The 16574-nt window shown below is 33.8% G+C and overlaps 1 protein-coding gene across 4 annotated transcripts in view; it reads right to left on the bottom strand.

Moving 5' to 3' along the window:
* Window positions 1-16574, bottom strand: part of Rush (pleckstrin homology and FYVE domain containing family member rush hour) — an 87850-nt gene that overhangs the window by 60296 nt on the left and 10980 nt on the right. The window contains exon 1 of one of the 4 annotated variants that reach the window (XM_074252384.1): window positions 5814-8520. The exons of the other annotated variants lie outside the window; for them this stretch is intronic. The gene's annotated coding sequence lies outside the window, so the exon portion shown is untranslated. Of the gene's footprint in view, window positions 1-5813; window positions 8521-16574 lie in introns of those variants that run through there. 4 annotated transcript variants of the gene reach the window in all.

The raw sequence follows: 16574 nt of genomic DNA, 5'->3' as shown, positions 1-16574 counted from the left end.
TTGGTCTATTTTCATAAATTTGTAGTAATTTTTCTATGGGTCTGATCGAAAAATGGTAAAGGACTTTTCTATTCAGAATCCAATTTTCTACCACACCCTGTCCGGTGGCTCACGACTTCTGAGACACCCTGTATATATATATATATATATATATATATATATATATATATATATATATATATATATATATATACACTTGAAATGGCTTCTTAAGACCTTAAAACGCCGAGATCTGTTGAAAACTGGATTTTTGCAAAACGGGGTAAAACCAATAACTTCCCAATTTTTGAAAATTTTTTATTTTCTTAGCGGGAAGTTAAAAAATCACAGATCTTAACGACCCTTTGATCTATTTTTTCTGAATTCTTTTTGAGATGTCTAAGTCTTAGGGTTGGCTGGAGGGGTAGTTTTGGTATTTTGAGAATCCAATATACCGTTTCCTGGGCTCTATGACTTATTTTGAAACTGGGAAATCATTTTCAGTTTCAAAAGCAAAAAAAATTATTTTTTTTATTTTCGTTCATAAAAAAACGTTTAGAACTTCAGGTACATAATATGGATAAGAGGAGAGAAGACAGTAAGAGAACTGGAAGTAATAAGATGAATTAGAAAAAAAGCTAAATGGGAGCAAGGCAATAGTAGGATGACGGAAGTAGATGGCAAGAAGATAAAGAAAGGAGAAGAATGGTGGAGATGGAACAAGGTGAGAGAAGATCTGGAATTATGATATTTGGAGGAAACAAGGAAATGGAAAGAGAAGGATAACGCAAATGGAGATAATGAGGTGAGAGAAATAGGCGGGGGGGGCAAAGAGAGAACGACAGAAAAATTTCGTTCGGGAATATTGCTGGAATGAAAGAGGCAAATAAGGCAAGAGAAGAGTTGGAAAAAAACGAAATAGTAAGTCTAGTAGAGACATGAGTTACAGAGGAAAGAATGAAAGCTGAATCGGAAAAGCTGAACAATAAATTTAAATGTTGGGCGAAGAATGCGGCAAAAGAAGGAATTTCGAAAAAACGAAATTGACGCGTATTTTTTTATTGTGATTGTTTGATCATGTCACGATTTATATTTTACTTCATGAAAATCATGCTCATCTTGAGAACAAAACTCAAAATTTACATTTTTGAAAAAATGTATACTCCTCACGCGTATACAACGTGACAATGACCAACAAATTACTTCGGCAAAGTAACTGAATGGGCGAAAAGTTTCGAAAGTTCCCATAAAGGCTCCCTAACATGTAAAGCTTTTTCCGAAGATAAGAAAATTATTACAAATGTAGTACTTAAGAAACAGCAGGAAAAAAAATTAAGCACTGATTTAAGGCATTAATTGATTTTTTCATTCTATTTTATTTAAATGTTTATTTTATTCTACTGTCACATCTAAATAATACTTTTATAAATATATCTTGATTACTCTGTACAAATATTGTTAAAAATATAAATAATTAAAAAAAAAATTGAATTGTAAAAATCATTTATTACATACTTGTGTAATTTGTAGCGATCTACAGTCTTAACGGCTAAGCTCAATAGCGCGCAGCACTTGTATCGCTCGCCACTGCGGCGTATAAAAATTCATATTAATTAAACTAATACCGGGCAGTGAAATATTATTACGAAACAAAGAACTTAAAAACAAATTAAAATTTCAATTTGTTTATTTAAAAGTTAATACAAAATATGATAATAAATAAATAAAATTTACAAAAGAATTTTATGTAAAAATATAGATATTTTACTATAATCGCTGAAAATTTCGTTAAGTTATCTTCAATAGCTTTTTCGCAATTAATTTTTTAATTACAAGTACCGAAAATTTTTATTGTTAAAAAAATTGTTGTTGAATTAAAAATTTTCAAAAACTGTTTTAAGGGATGATTTTTAGGTATAACTACTTTCGATAATTGTATTTTAATAAGTTTTCTATCATCAAGTGGTAAAAGGGGGGTCCACTTGACGTGTTTTAACTCAGCAGAAAAAGAAGGGATGTTAGTAAAGGACAAAGAATGGAAGGATAAAGGAGGAGAGAAAAAATGGTTCAATGAAGAATGTAAAAAAAGAAGAAAGAAAGTTTGGAACAACTTAAAGATGTTTATAAAAAGCAGGTCTGTGGAAAATAAAATTAAGCTTAAGGAAAGTAGAAGGGAACATAAAAATACAGTGAAGGAAAACAAAGAGAGATGGTATGAGGAAATTTGCGAAGAAATAAGTAAAGCGAAGGACATGAGTAAATAGTGGGAAGAGATTAATAAGTTTAGAGGGAAGAAGAGAAAGTCAGGAAGTGACAAAATAACAGCAGAAGAATGGGAGAGTCTTTTTAATAAGTTACTAAATGGGGAAGAAGTAGAGGATTCGGATGAGGAAGATGAACCATGGAATGAAGAGAGAGGAAATGAGGATGAAGTGGAAGCAAATGTGGATGAATCGTTTAGTAGAAAGGAAGTATGGACGGCAATAAGGAAACTTGGGAATAACAAGGCACCTGGAGAGGACGGAATAGTTGTCCAGTTTATCAAAAAAAAAAATATGGTGCCAGAGAGAGTAGAATGGAAGACAGATAACAATAAGAGGTGGGAGGATAGATATATGCCATACGGATGGGAAACGGCAGTAGTGGTACCGCTATTTAAATCAGGGGATGAAGAACTAACAGGAAACTACAGGGGGATATCATTGATAGATTCAGGGTATAAATTACTGACGACGATGATGACAGAAAAGATAAATAGATGGACTGAGAACAGAAAAATTTCAAAGGAAAGCCAAGCGGGGTTCAGAAAAAGAAGAGGAACCAGGGACCATGTTTTTGTGCTCAACGGATTGATAAGCAATAAATTAAAGGTGAAAGGAGCAAAACTATACATTGCGTTGATAGATTTTAAAGCAGCCTTTGATAAAGTATGGAAAAAGAAGATGAAAAGGAAGGCTACGGGAAAAAGAATAAGAGGGAAAATGCACAGAATGATAAAGGTGGTATACAAAGAGACATACTGTAAAGTCAAGCTGGGGACGAGGAAGACAACAAAAAAGTTCAAAAAAAAAAAAGAGTGAGACAGGAATGTGCAATGAGTGAGGCAATGTATGGTATCGACATAGATGGATTGGAGGAGCAAATGGAAAAATTGAAGATAGGTAGAACAGTAATAGAAAAGCAGAAAGAATATGCCATGAATTACGCAGAAGACGTCGCACTCGTGGCGAACTCAGGAGACGAGTTACGAGGAATGTTGAGAGAACTGAAAAGATATGCAAAGGAAAATAGGATGGAGGTAAATGTAGGAAAAACTAAAGAATTAGTATGTAGGAATGGAAGAAAGAAAAGAAAGGAAAATAATGGATATTCAACGGGGGAGAAATTAAAGAGGTAAGGGAAGTCAAATATCTAGGATACAGGTTTACTATGAGAAACAGTGCGGTGAAGCAAAAGAAATAGATGGCACAAAAACCTCAAAAGGCAACTAACGCCGTGTGGGGGGCAGGATTGCCAGATGGGGCGATTTTCTACAAATTGGGTGATTTTGAGATATATCCTGCGCTTAAATTTCTATTGAGCGATTTTTCGCAAATTGGGCGATTTCTGTTCCTTATAAGCCGTTCTTATGATTATTTACGTCTGTATGTCTCCTTGATTTTTTAATTTTTTTGAGACCATATAATATATATTAGGGTGTGCCAAAATGTAACTTCCTTGGAGGACCTCTTAAAATTGGAATTTTGAGTTCCGCTTTTAACAGGGGCTGTGTTTGGGCATTTTCTGCGATATTTTGAGGGGAGAGGATTTATTCGATTTTCATAGAATTTTTAACAGCAGATTTAATTGGGCACTTCCGGCCAAATTTTGAATTTTCAGCGCAAATGCCCAAACTAAGCTTCTGCTAAAAAATTCTATGAAAATCAAAAAAATCCTCTCCCCTCAAAATATCGCAGAAAATGCCCAAACACAGCCCCTGTTAAAAGCGGAACTTAAAATTCCAATTTTAAGAGGTCCTCCAAGGAAGTTACATTTTGGCACACCCTAATATATATACCAGGAATTTGAATAACACGCTACGTGCGCACCTTAATTTTAACCAATGAGGAATCAGGTCCCATTTTTTAGCGAGTTTCGACTATATTGAACGTGATGATAGCTATGTTGGTGTAACGTGAGATGATATTTAAGGAATTCAGCTTACCAACCGAAAGTATGTATAAAATCATCTAATAGACAAAATATATAAAAATTTTACTCCGTCATCGAACGACTTTCAAATGTTTTAAGTCTTCGTTTTAAGTCTGCAATGTAAAAATAAAAATAAAAATTATTGTTGATTAAAGTCAATGGCTACTAACAATTTAAATTATTTAAATAATTCAACTGATCGATACATTGAGCCATTATTAGATCAAGCTGACAACATTTTGAGGAATAATAACCATCAGTGGGTCTTCATTGTGAAACCTGATTAGTGAAATTAAAATATGACACTTTGATTAAATAATCAAATTTATTTTTTTGTTAAGTTAAATTCATGTTTAAAATAATATAATTAACACAGATGGTATCATTTTTACAATTCCTGCTGGGTTTGAAGACAACTTAATTAATACCAGCATAAGCTCTACCTCATCTGAAGAAACAGAGGAAGAAGTTCACGGTAAGAATTTTTTTTTATACAAATATTTTGTAACCAGGGCGTTTTGCCCAGGTCCACTTAGCCACCCCTTTCCTCTTTAGAAAGGGCGCCACTAGGATTTTAGACACGGTGTCCCAGAAACCAGGGAAGCATGAGAGGGCAAAGACCGGGTCGTGAGAAGTCCGAGAGGGCTGTAAATAAAACTGAGAAAAATTTATAACAAATTAAATTGATTTATTCAATCAAATTACAAAACTTAACAATTTTCTTATAAACTAACTTGTGAGAACCTCTCACCTACGCTGGCCCTTGCCAATTATTCTTACAACTAAATATCCAATTTTCTAAACCTCGTCACTCCGACGGAATACCTTAAAATATCAACATTTCCTCGTCAACCTGACGAAATACCAATTAAAACCTATTCCCGACTGCGCCCCCGACTCGGGCGTCTACGCAGCGGTTTCCTAACTTAATCCGTTGTACCCCCGACTTGGGCGTCTATACAACGTTTCTAAATAACTCCCTAACTTCCATACAACCGATCGTCCACCGGACGCTAACTTAATACACAATTTTCTCTAATTACTCAATTTTTCTAAATGACTAATTATCTAAATTCCTTGAATTTTACGCTTAACATTTTTTTAATACAAAATATCAAATTCACTAATTTAATTCATTACAAAATTTATCAACCAAAATTTCTCAACTAAATTCAATTTCCAATTTAATTTATTCTATTAACTCACTATTCAATTAAATTCATTAAACAATTTTTTCAATAAATTAATTCACTAAATTTACTAAATTAATTAAATTCAGCCCAACGGCCTAGAATTAATTTTATAAAGTTTCAAATTTCAAAATCTACAAATTTAACAAGCCTCATTCAATATTCAAACTACATATATTCTAAAATGATCTTGACTATCCAAATTACACAATTGCTTCTACTATTTCAAATTTTATCGACGTAATTTTAATTAATTAATTTCTCAAAACTACAAGACTTGTAACAAACGAAATAAATGATATTGATGAATAATTTACTTATAAAAGAATCTACTAAATTAAAAGTGACATCTGAGACAATAACGATCATTAATTGACAAAATTTTATTACAGTTAATTCGGCCTCTCAATTTACAAATTCAAGCTTGGCCTGAAATAATTGTAATAATAATACCTGACTTAACTTTTCCAACTCTCCAAACGTTGAGTGATATTCTGGTGGAAACTGGCGAAATCAGCGCCTGGTTGGTCTCTCTCTCTCTCTCGTCTCGAATGAACTATCTGACTCCAAGTAAAGGGTTCCCAATTCCGGATCGTACATTGACTTCCTTCTTGATGGTCCTAAATCTCGATAACAGAATTTATTAGACAGCACTACACTGACTCACTGTTTTGCCGAAAGCCTTACTGTCTCAAAGCGTCACTGGCTCAAAAGCCTGGCTCAAAAAGCGTTACTTGTTCCAAGGCCTGGCTCAAAAAGCCTCGATGTTTCTTTTGCCGGTTCTTTTATAACCCTCAACTCCAAGTTCTCGAACTTTCCTATTGTTAACCCCGCTTCGTTTTCGGGGATAGCAGTGGGGACTTTCGATTTGCACGCCCGGTGACAAGTCTGAACTACTTGTCAAAAATCGAACGGTAAGGGAAAACCCTTATTTATCGTGGCGTCAATAAGGTGGTCGATAACGACCATGGGAAGTTCAGTTTTCCCTGTTACAATTTTTTATCTTAAACTAATCAAATATTATTTCATTATTTTCAGTTAATGATGAACGTATGTGTTATTCTGACAAAAGAGAAGAGTAACATACAAGATTAATTTATTTAATAGTTTTGATTATAATTTTTAAAAATTTTTATTTCTAATATGACTAACTGGGCAAAGTATAACAAAAAATTTCAAGATAGTTGGTTGAAAAATCCGATTTTCTGTAAATGGTTACGACAAGTGACAATGGAAACAAAGCATATTGTAAAATTTGCAAAACAGAACTGAGAACACACAAAAATGATCTTATCAGACACAAAGATTCTGAGAAGCACGAAAAAAATTCTGCTTCAATTAATTTCCATCCTTCAATAAATCGAGTTTTTCCTACCATAGATCCTGTAAATAAAAAAAAACTAGACACAAAATTTGAATTACAATTAGCTGTCCATGTAGCATGCCACTCATCAATCCGAGTTATTGACCATTTGTCTGACCTAATAAAAGATCATTTTGAATCCGCAGATGATAAGAATATGAAGCTTGATCAGTATATAAAAATTCATAGGACTAAATGCACAGCATCATTAACCAAAGTCATTGCCCCATCATTACTGCTGCAACAAATTAAAGATATAAATGATGTACCATTTTCGCTTATTCTCTACAAATCAACGGATGTTTCTTGTACAAAGCATCTTTGTATTTGCATTAGATATTATAATTTTAGACAAAAGCGGATAGTATCGCAATTCTTAGGATTAATTCCTGTGATTGAAACGACAGCCGAAGACTTATATGAGCACGTGAATTCTTTTTTTAATAAGAGGATGGAATTAGAACTACCGGTGCCTGTCGAGAGCCGGACTGACCAGGCAGACAGGCCCCTGGAGATCCCAATTATCACCATCACAAGCCCTTCACTTCCAACATCTCCGGTGGAAGTGGCTTTTTCAAGTGCCATGGAGGTCCCATCCAGTCCAGCTGCCTCCGAAACTCCGGGAGAGGCTTAGCAAGATGAGGCAAGGGCGCTTCCTCAACTAGTTCCCGCTGTTGTGCCTCAAGCACCTCCACGGGAAGGGATACCAGAGCCAGTGTACCTCGAGGAACGACTGAGGGCTCGAAGTGAGCAATTGGAGAATCAAGTGGCCCCGGGCTCAAGGAAAAAGAAGAGAAAAAGACGCGGACCAAGACAGCTCCAGATGGAAGACTATGAGGGAGCTGTACCCCGGCCCCGAGGTCGAGACTGGGACGAGGATGTCCTCGAAATAGACGAAGGGTACGACGACGCTGAATTTTTTAGCGACGAAGACCAATAAAAAGTCTCTCTTTCCAAACTCTGTGTTTCTTTACTCCACCTCTATCCCAGGCAAGGCGAGTACCTGGGGACACAGCACCCTGATGAAGGTCTGGCGGGGAGGAGTGTAACGGAGTACACGAGACCTTCTTTATCCGGTGAAGGTCTTCGGTCCGAACTATAATTATCGACCAATTCCCCAGGGCGCTGTGCTCCGAAGTACTCGCGCCAATAGTCTTAAGCTAGTGAATAAGTCCCCGAGAGGGTAGCGCTGGCGCTGAGAGAGAGAGAGAGAGTGGGGAAGACAGAGCCAAGAAGAAACGAACCAACAAATTTTGGTAAGTTTTATTGTGTTCGAACAATCGAAGAATCGACATCGCAAACATCTCACTCAGGTAATTATTTTTATTCTATTGTTTCTTATGGAACGAGGCGATAAATTTTAGTTAAATTTAATGCGTGCTAGGCCCAATGCCAGCTCGCTTAAGTTTAATTAATCTAAGAAATATTCTAATACCAATTTCGTGTTCCAGAATAAAATATTCTCTGAGAATTAAGTTACGAAGTGGCGATTCAGGACCGTGCTGCCAATAAGACCTCATCAAGGAAAGACGAGAAACCCGGGAGTAAAAGCGTCGAGGGATTTTTGAAAATAAAACCCAAGGAAACTCCAGGTACAATAAATACGTCTAAATAGATTCTCGGTGAAGCGGCATCAGCCAGGCCTTAAGTCGGCTGAAGGTTATCGCCATTTCGCGTTCGATCACAATCATTAGTTTTTAATAAAAGTTTAATTAATTAATCTTGCCAAAATTTAAGCAATTGGTTTAGTCAATAATTAAGCACTCGTTACTTGAACTAAAGTCTGAATAAAAGTCCGAATAAAGTTAACAATAAATTTAAGAACAAGTCAGAAATAAAATAACTAAATATTTAATTAATAATACCAGGAATTATTTCGGGTTATTAATTAAACATGTAGGCAGAGTCAGGATTAATCTTACTAGGAATTATTTCAGTTTGTTAATTCATGATTTTGGTGTCACGTGAAAATTTGATCTCTGGTAATTGAGTTTGAGTAAAATCAGTTAATTTTGTGTCAATTAAAATCATTAAAATAGTTCAGTAAAATATTTTAGTAAAATCATCAGAAGTTAAAATTAATTAAAATCAACATAAATAATTTGGAACAATTTTAGGTTGTGTGAAATAAAATAGAAGTAAAATTAGAATCGTAAAAAATCGTTAGAATAATTGTTAAAATCATTTAGATAAAAGTAGAAAATAAATCATTTGAAAATTTCACTCGAAGAAAAATTCAACAAAAGTTTGGGAGAGAGTCCGCCATCGTGTCTCGAGCTATAACGCTGAGTAAAGGACACACAAGGTCGAGACTAAAAATGTCAAGGCGTTATAAAGTGAAAAATAATCCCCAAAATTAAAATAAAATAAATTTCAAGTTTCAAACAACACAAAAGTAAAATAAAGTAATTTAGCAAAAATAAAATAAACTCAGTTATTCAGAGACAAGTAAAATAATTTAGTTAAAATTGAGTGGAATAAAACCAATTGTCAATTTCTTAATTCGGAGATTAAAATTGAATAAATTAATTAATTAACTCTGACAAATGATTTGGACACAATTTAAGACGATTAAAGTAAATAAAATAAATTACAAAATTCGGCAAATTCAATTCGAAGAAAACAATTAATAAAATGGAACTAAATTAATTTTAAGAATAATAATTAAGTAACATACACTACTGGAAAAAATTAAGGGATCAAAAAAAAATTTCAAATTTTTCGGTAGTTTTCAACAGGCCGTAACTTTGAGAGAAATGGTCGTACAGGAAATAAAAAAAAAAGGAAATTGTAGCTCCAAGTGTCTAGTTTTTGGATTAGAACTTCAAAATTTTGTAGCCTCCGCGGTTTCTGAGTAATCGTAGAAAAACCAGCAACAAAAAAATTCTCAAAATTTTTTTAGTTTTTTTTTTTGGTCTACGGGCGTGGAAAAAAATTTTTAGCTTAACCACCATAAGGATCGGATACTTTGTTCATTTAGCTTTAATTTCTTTTTTAAACACCCTGATACGTCCACTCCTCGCTGAGATATCGGTCTTCAAATGGAAAAGGATCTTTTTGTCTTTGATTATCGATATCTCAGCAACCAATGATCGCACAGAAAGTTAAAGGTGGGTTTCAAGAACTTGAATGAATTCCCTTAACGACTGTCCATTGTTTTTTCGAAAAAAATTTTTCTTTCCGTCACATGAATTTGAAAATGCAACAAAAAAGGGCTTTTAGTGGTTTTTTGGAAAATCAAGCGCTGGATCGAAAATATTGAGGAAACCACTAATGTTAAGTGTGCCTTTTACAGTTCAATATGTCCACAAAAACCCTACAAAGAATCAAATTAATCCAGCCAGCCGTTTTTTTGTTTCACTTGATCGAATTTTTGAAAAAATTAAAGGATCACGTTTTTTGCTCTGAAAAGCTCATAATCTTTAAAAATGAGAAAAAAATTGTTTTTTCGAGCTTTTTCCACATTTTTGTTCCAGAAAGTGCTTAAATTTTAAAAAAAAAAATTTTTCAAAAAAAAAAAATTTTTTCGAAAAGAAAATAAAAAAAAAAAAATTTTTTTGGAAAAATTTTTTTTTTAACAAGTTAAGGAAACTCAAAAACCATCGCCCAATGATTTTTATCACCTTTCCACCGCTGCATTCCTTGATTCTACTGATCTCCTTTTAATTAAATTAATAAAAAAAGTTAATACCCCCAATCGAATTTCGATTTTTTCATACGCTTTTCGGAGTTTTTTTTTCTTTTCTTTTTGTGAATCCTTAGCAAATCGCTTCATTCAACAGTTTTTTCAAAACTAATCCCTCTGCGCTAAAAAAATTTTTTTAATTTTTGGTCAAAATTGAAAATTTCTGACTTTTGATTCTTAATCATGGTTAGACGACATTTATCGGAGGTGGAAGTCGCTCGGTTAGTGACTCTTATCGACGAAGGTTACACTCAACATGCAGTTGCTATCCGGATGGGTGTAAGTCAATCTGTCGTATCTCGAGCTTATACCAGATACCAAGAGACGAATCAATATCATCGTCGCCCCGGACAAGGTCGCCATCGAGTCACTAATGCCCGCGATGATCGAACAATTGTTAGAGAAGTTCGACGACAACCTTTCGTCAATGCGAATATTGTCGCTCGAAACTTCCCCAATCGCAGACAACAGCAACAACAACAGCAACAGCGACGACGGCATCAAGTGCGAAACATTTGCTCTCGAACAATCATCAACCGTCTTCGTGAAACTGGGTTACACGCACGACATCCTAATCGTGTACCCCTGTTGACAGCAAGACATCGTCGAGCTCGTTTAGCGTATGCTTACGATCATCGAAATTGGAACTTGAGGGAATGGACAAATGTTTTATTCACTGATGAGTCTCGTTTTAATCTGTATGGCAACGATCGACGTCCTCTCGTTTGGCGCCGTCGTGGAGAACGTTTTCGCCAGAACTTTGTCCGTCCAGTCGTTGCCTACGGCGGTGGATCAGTTATGGTGTGGGGCGGCGTTTCACGAAATTGGAGAACACCTTTGGTAATTGTACGCGAAAATTTGACAGCTAGACGTTACATCGACCAAATTTTAAGGCCCATTGTTCTGCGCAGACGACAACATCTGAGGTCGTTCATATTGATGCAAGATAATGCACGTCCACACACAGCCAACATTACCCGGCGCTTCTTTGAGCGGCATGACATCACATTGTTGCGACACCCAGCAATGAGTCCAGATCTCAACCCCATAGAGCACGTTTGGGACATAATGGGCTGTCGGTTGCGCAGAGAGTATCCAAATTTGCAGAACTTAGCTGCTTTGGAGCGCGCGCTTCAGCACATTTGGAATACCATTCCGCAGCCTCAAATTACCGTCTGCATAAACATGGCTGAACGTTTGAGAGCCGTTATTGAAAACAGGGGTGGTAATACCCGGTATTGAACCAACAAAAACCTTCAGAGAATGAGTTTGGAGTCATTAAATACGGTGGAACTGACGAGCCACCGGGTCTCAATTCTCCTGAAATACCTTACACACACACACACACACACACACACACACACACACACACACACACACACACACACACACACACACACACACACACACACACACACACACACACACACACACACACACACACACACACACACACACACACACACACACACACACACACACACACACACACACACACACACACACACACACACACACAGAAGCGTAAATCCGACCGCGCGACCTCCACGTGGTACGCTTTGGATAACGCTAATGCCGGCGGTAATTGTTTTCTTAAACTTTTTAAGAGAAAAAATTTCAAAAAAATTTTTTTTTTTTTTTCAATTTAAGCACTTTCTGGAACAAAAATGTGGAAAAAGCTCGAAAAAACAATTTTTTTCTCATTTTTAAAAATTATGAGCTTTTCAGAGCAAAAAACGTGATCCTTTAATTTTTTCAAAAATTCGATCAAGTGAAACAAAAAAACGGCTGGCTGGATTAATTTGATTCTTTGTAGGGTTTTTGTGGACATATTGAACTGTAAAAGGCACACTTAACATTAGTGGTTTCCTCAATATTTTCGATCCAGCGCTTGATTTTCCAAAAAACCACTAAAAGCCCTTTTTTGTTGCATTTTCAAATTCATGTGACGGAAAGAAAAAATTTTTTTCGAAAAACAATGGACAGTCGTTAAGGGGAATTCATTCAAGTTCTTGAAACCCACCTTTAACTTTCTGTGCGATCATTGGTTGCTGAGATATCGATAATCAAAGACAAAAAGATCCTTTTCCATTTGAAGACCGATATCTCAGCGAGGAGTGGACGTATCAGGGTGTTTAAAAAAGAAATTAAAGCTAAATGAACAAAGTATCCGATCCTTATGGTGGTTAAGCTAAAAAATTTTTTTCCACGCCCGTAGACCAAAAAAAAAAACTAAAAAAATTTTGAGAATTTTTTTGTTGCTGGTTTTTCTACGATTACTCAGAAACCGCGGAGGCTACAAAATTTTGAAGTTCTAATCCAAAAACTAGACACTTGGAGCTACAATTTCCTTTTTTTTTTATTTCCTGTACGACCATTTCTCTCAAAGTTACGGCCTGTTGAAAACTACCGAAAAATTTGGAATTTTTTTTTGATCCCTTAATTTTTTCCAGTAGTGTAATATAATAAAATATGGCGAAATAAAATCGACAAAGAAAATAAATTTGTATGAATACTAGGACGTAGCGAATATTTTGTCGGCAGGTTATTAAGACCTTTGTCGTCAAATTTTAATCTATTAATACGAGATACGAAGACCTCTTAGTATTAAATATTTATTGTTATATTATTAAGACCACCGCAGTAAATTAGTTAAGAATTTTAATAAGAAAATTAATCGCTATAGGAATTTGGATTAGGAACGAATGGAAAATTTATTCAAGAGAAAATTTAATAATTGAAATTTAATTTGGATTTAGAAAATTTACTAATCAGATTTAACTTGAAAAATAAAAGTAAATAATAGTCTTAGAAAATCATTAATAAAGTATGGAAATTTTAATTAGTGTGTTTGAATGATAATAATTACATTGTGGGTGCGTGTGCAGGATTATGGAATTATGAAACTATTAGAATTTTGGATATATGGAAAATTGGAAAATATGGAATTATGGAAATATGGAAAATGATTAGAAACCCCGGTATGGTCGCTCCATAAGAGGGTACCGTCGGGAATAAGTAACTATGATAGAAACCGCGGTATGGTCGCTCCATAAGAGGGTATCGTCGGGATTAAGAGCTTTGATAGGAAACCGTCTTATAAACGGGAATAGGACTTAGGATTAAGTGTTAATTAATTGTAAGGGAAATATCATTGTAATGGGGTAGGTTAAATAAAATTTCTGGAAAAATGAATTTCTTTGATGATTTCTGTTTTCTTCCCAGCAATCTCTCACGACCCTGTAGAACTTACTCCATGCTCTGGTCCAGTTTCTGGATACTGTGTCTAAAAATCCAGTGGCGCCCTAAATAAATTTAGGGGTGACCAAAGAGAACGAGGGGGCTTTTTCAAAAGAGTCGCATTACGTTTCAACACGTTGATGAAGAAAAAGAGGGATGATTTAATGATCTTCAAATGCATTTGCCACTCTATTCATTTAGTGTGTTCACATGCTTCAGAAGAACTTCCATCAGACATTGGTTACATGTTGCGAGAAACTTTTGATTGGTTTAAAAGGTCAGCGTTACGTCGAAAAAAATATTTAGATGTTTATATTATACGATAAATGATGGAACTGACCCTCTACAAATGGTTTATCTTTCTACAACCCGATGGCTAGCAAGGGGGCAGGCTGTTGAACGAATATTGAACCAATGGGATACTATGCGAGACATTAATTCTTCCCGGTCAGTGCTGCCTTTTTAGGAATGGAAAAATGAATTTTTGGAAATCTCTCAAAATTAATTTGGAAATTTATAAAAATGTACTTTAATGTTAAAGGAAAAAATTATAAAAAAACTTTCGTAAAATAATAAAAAACTATAAATGGATACACGTAAATAAAGAAAATGGCTTTTTAGTAAATCTGTAAGTTTGGCCAACTAAAGAAAAATAAATCTCTATTTTTGAAAATTTCTTTTACTGGAAATATTATTATTTGGTATAAATTAAAAAAATCTAAATAAATAATTAAATTTCTAAGTAATTAGAAATTTATCAATTGCAAAATTAATAAAAAAAGTAATTTAAATAAATGGATATCTTTTCAATATTCCGTTAAAATAAAAATAAGATGATTTGAAATGTATTTTAGCGTTTTCCCCGCGAACTATCGGAGAAGATGTCTTGGTAGTGAAGCTTCCAGTTTGCTAGATACCTCACTACATGATAAGTGATGATTTAAATTGTATTGCAGCATTTTTCCCGAGATTCGTCGGAGAAGATGTCTTGGTAGTGAAGCTTCCAGTTTGCTAGATACCTTCCCTATAAGATAACTAATGATTTAAAATGTATTTTAGCATTTTCCGCGAGATTCATCGGAGAAGATATCTTGGTATAGTCGAGCTTCCGGTATCCTCGATACCTCCCTTTGAATAAGAAATTCTCAAAGTCATTGGGAATTCTCGGTAATTATAAAAAAAAATGATAATTTATTTTAAAAGATTTCCATTTTTAGAGATTTCCATTTTTACAGATACATTTTGAGAGATTTCCATTTTTCAGAGTTTACATATTTACCGATTCTCTTTTTATTGATCGTCATTCATGTGAATTTCAATTTTTTTAGGTTTTTAAAAATATTGAATTCCATTTCTGCAAAATTCCATAAAATCGTTCGGACGTCTATTCATATGTTTATTGATAAATAATTTTTTTTTTTTTTTTAATTACCGTAAATACTATAGTACAAACGTAAGCTTTTTCGAAAATTATATTTTCTATAACGTGAGAATTATTTTTATTTTAACGGAATATTGAAAAGATATCCATTTATTTAAATTACTTTTTTTATTAATTTTGCAATTGATAAATTTCTAATTACTTAGAAATTTAATTATTTATTTAGATTTTTTTAATTTATACCAAATAATAATATTTCCAGTAAAAGAAATTTTCAAAAATAGAGATTTATTTTTCTTTAGTTGGCCAAACTTACAGATTTACTAAAAAGCCATTTTCTTTATTTACGTGTTTCCATTTATAGTTTTTTATTATTTTACGAAAGTTTTTTTATAATTTTTTCCTTTAACATTAAAGTACATTTTTATAAATTTCCAAATTAATTTTGAGAGATTTCCAAATATTCATTTTTCCATTCCTACAAAGGCAGCACTAACCGGGAAGAATTAATGTCTCGCATAGTACGTTGAAATCACCTTTACTATCGGAATTTAACTCAATTAATTTGCTATTTCAAAAAGAACATGCCGATCATTTCAGTATTCTGCAAGAGTTGGAGTGCTTTACATTATCATTACTTAGAAGAGTTTTGCATCCATCTTCAGTATCTTTAGGAGTAGATTTAAATTTTCAATCAATTTATCTACCACTTCAGAAAGTGGATTTCGGATACAAATTTATAACGCTTGTTAATCGCTTGGTAAGTGATACTAATATTTCTCAGACTACTGTAAATAACGTTAAGAATCGTTGTCAATTATTTTTAATAACGGCTTGTAAAGAACTCCTTTCACGTACGTCAGATAATACTGAAATTTTGAAAAAAATTCAAGTTTTTTCGCCGAAAATATGTTTAAAAAGTGACCGCCCAGCTTTTGCAGAACTGCCATTGAATCTTTTAAAAAAAGGTGTTAATATTAATGCAGTAGAATCTCAATGGAGAAAATTACTCGATTTTGATTTTAAATCTATATTCGATAAATCGATAATTGCTCAGGGCCCAATATTTTGGTCGAAGGTTATAAAGTTGACTGACTCTGAAAGCAATTATATTTTCAAAGATATAGCGTCTCTGGCACTGACGGCATACAGTCTACCTGTTAGTAATGCTTCAGTTGAGTTGATGTTCTCAAGAGTAACTATTACTAAAACTAAGCTTAATAATAGCAGGAGTCTTCCTTTATCATCGTCAATATTACGAATCAAAATGAACTTAGAAGAGAATGGAATCTGTTGCACTGAATTTGAGCCTGCTGATGATATGCTAAATTTTAACTCTACAATTTATAATAAAAAAAAATACAGACACTTTAGAAGAAGATGAAAACATAGAGGAGTTATTAAAAACTTTAAATTTTTAATTAATAAAATGTTCATGTATTTTATCATTATGTATGTTAAGAAAAATATAATAAAGTTGTAGTTTATTGCATTGCTATTATTGATATTTATTGTAAGTATATTAATCGTTAGTATTTTTCATAA

This window comes from Cotesia typhae, unplaced genomic scaffold, assembly GCF_013202065.1.
Source record: "Cotesia typhae breed Kobodo isofemale line unplaced genomic scaffold, CoteBio_Ctyphae contig_9, whole genome shotgun sequence".
In the NCBI taxonomy this organism is placed as follows: domain Eukaryota; kingdom Metazoa; phylum Arthropoda; class Insecta; order Hymenoptera; family Braconidae; genus Cotesia; species Cotesia typhae.
This window is presented reverse-complemented; position numbering and strand designations above follow the sequence as displayed.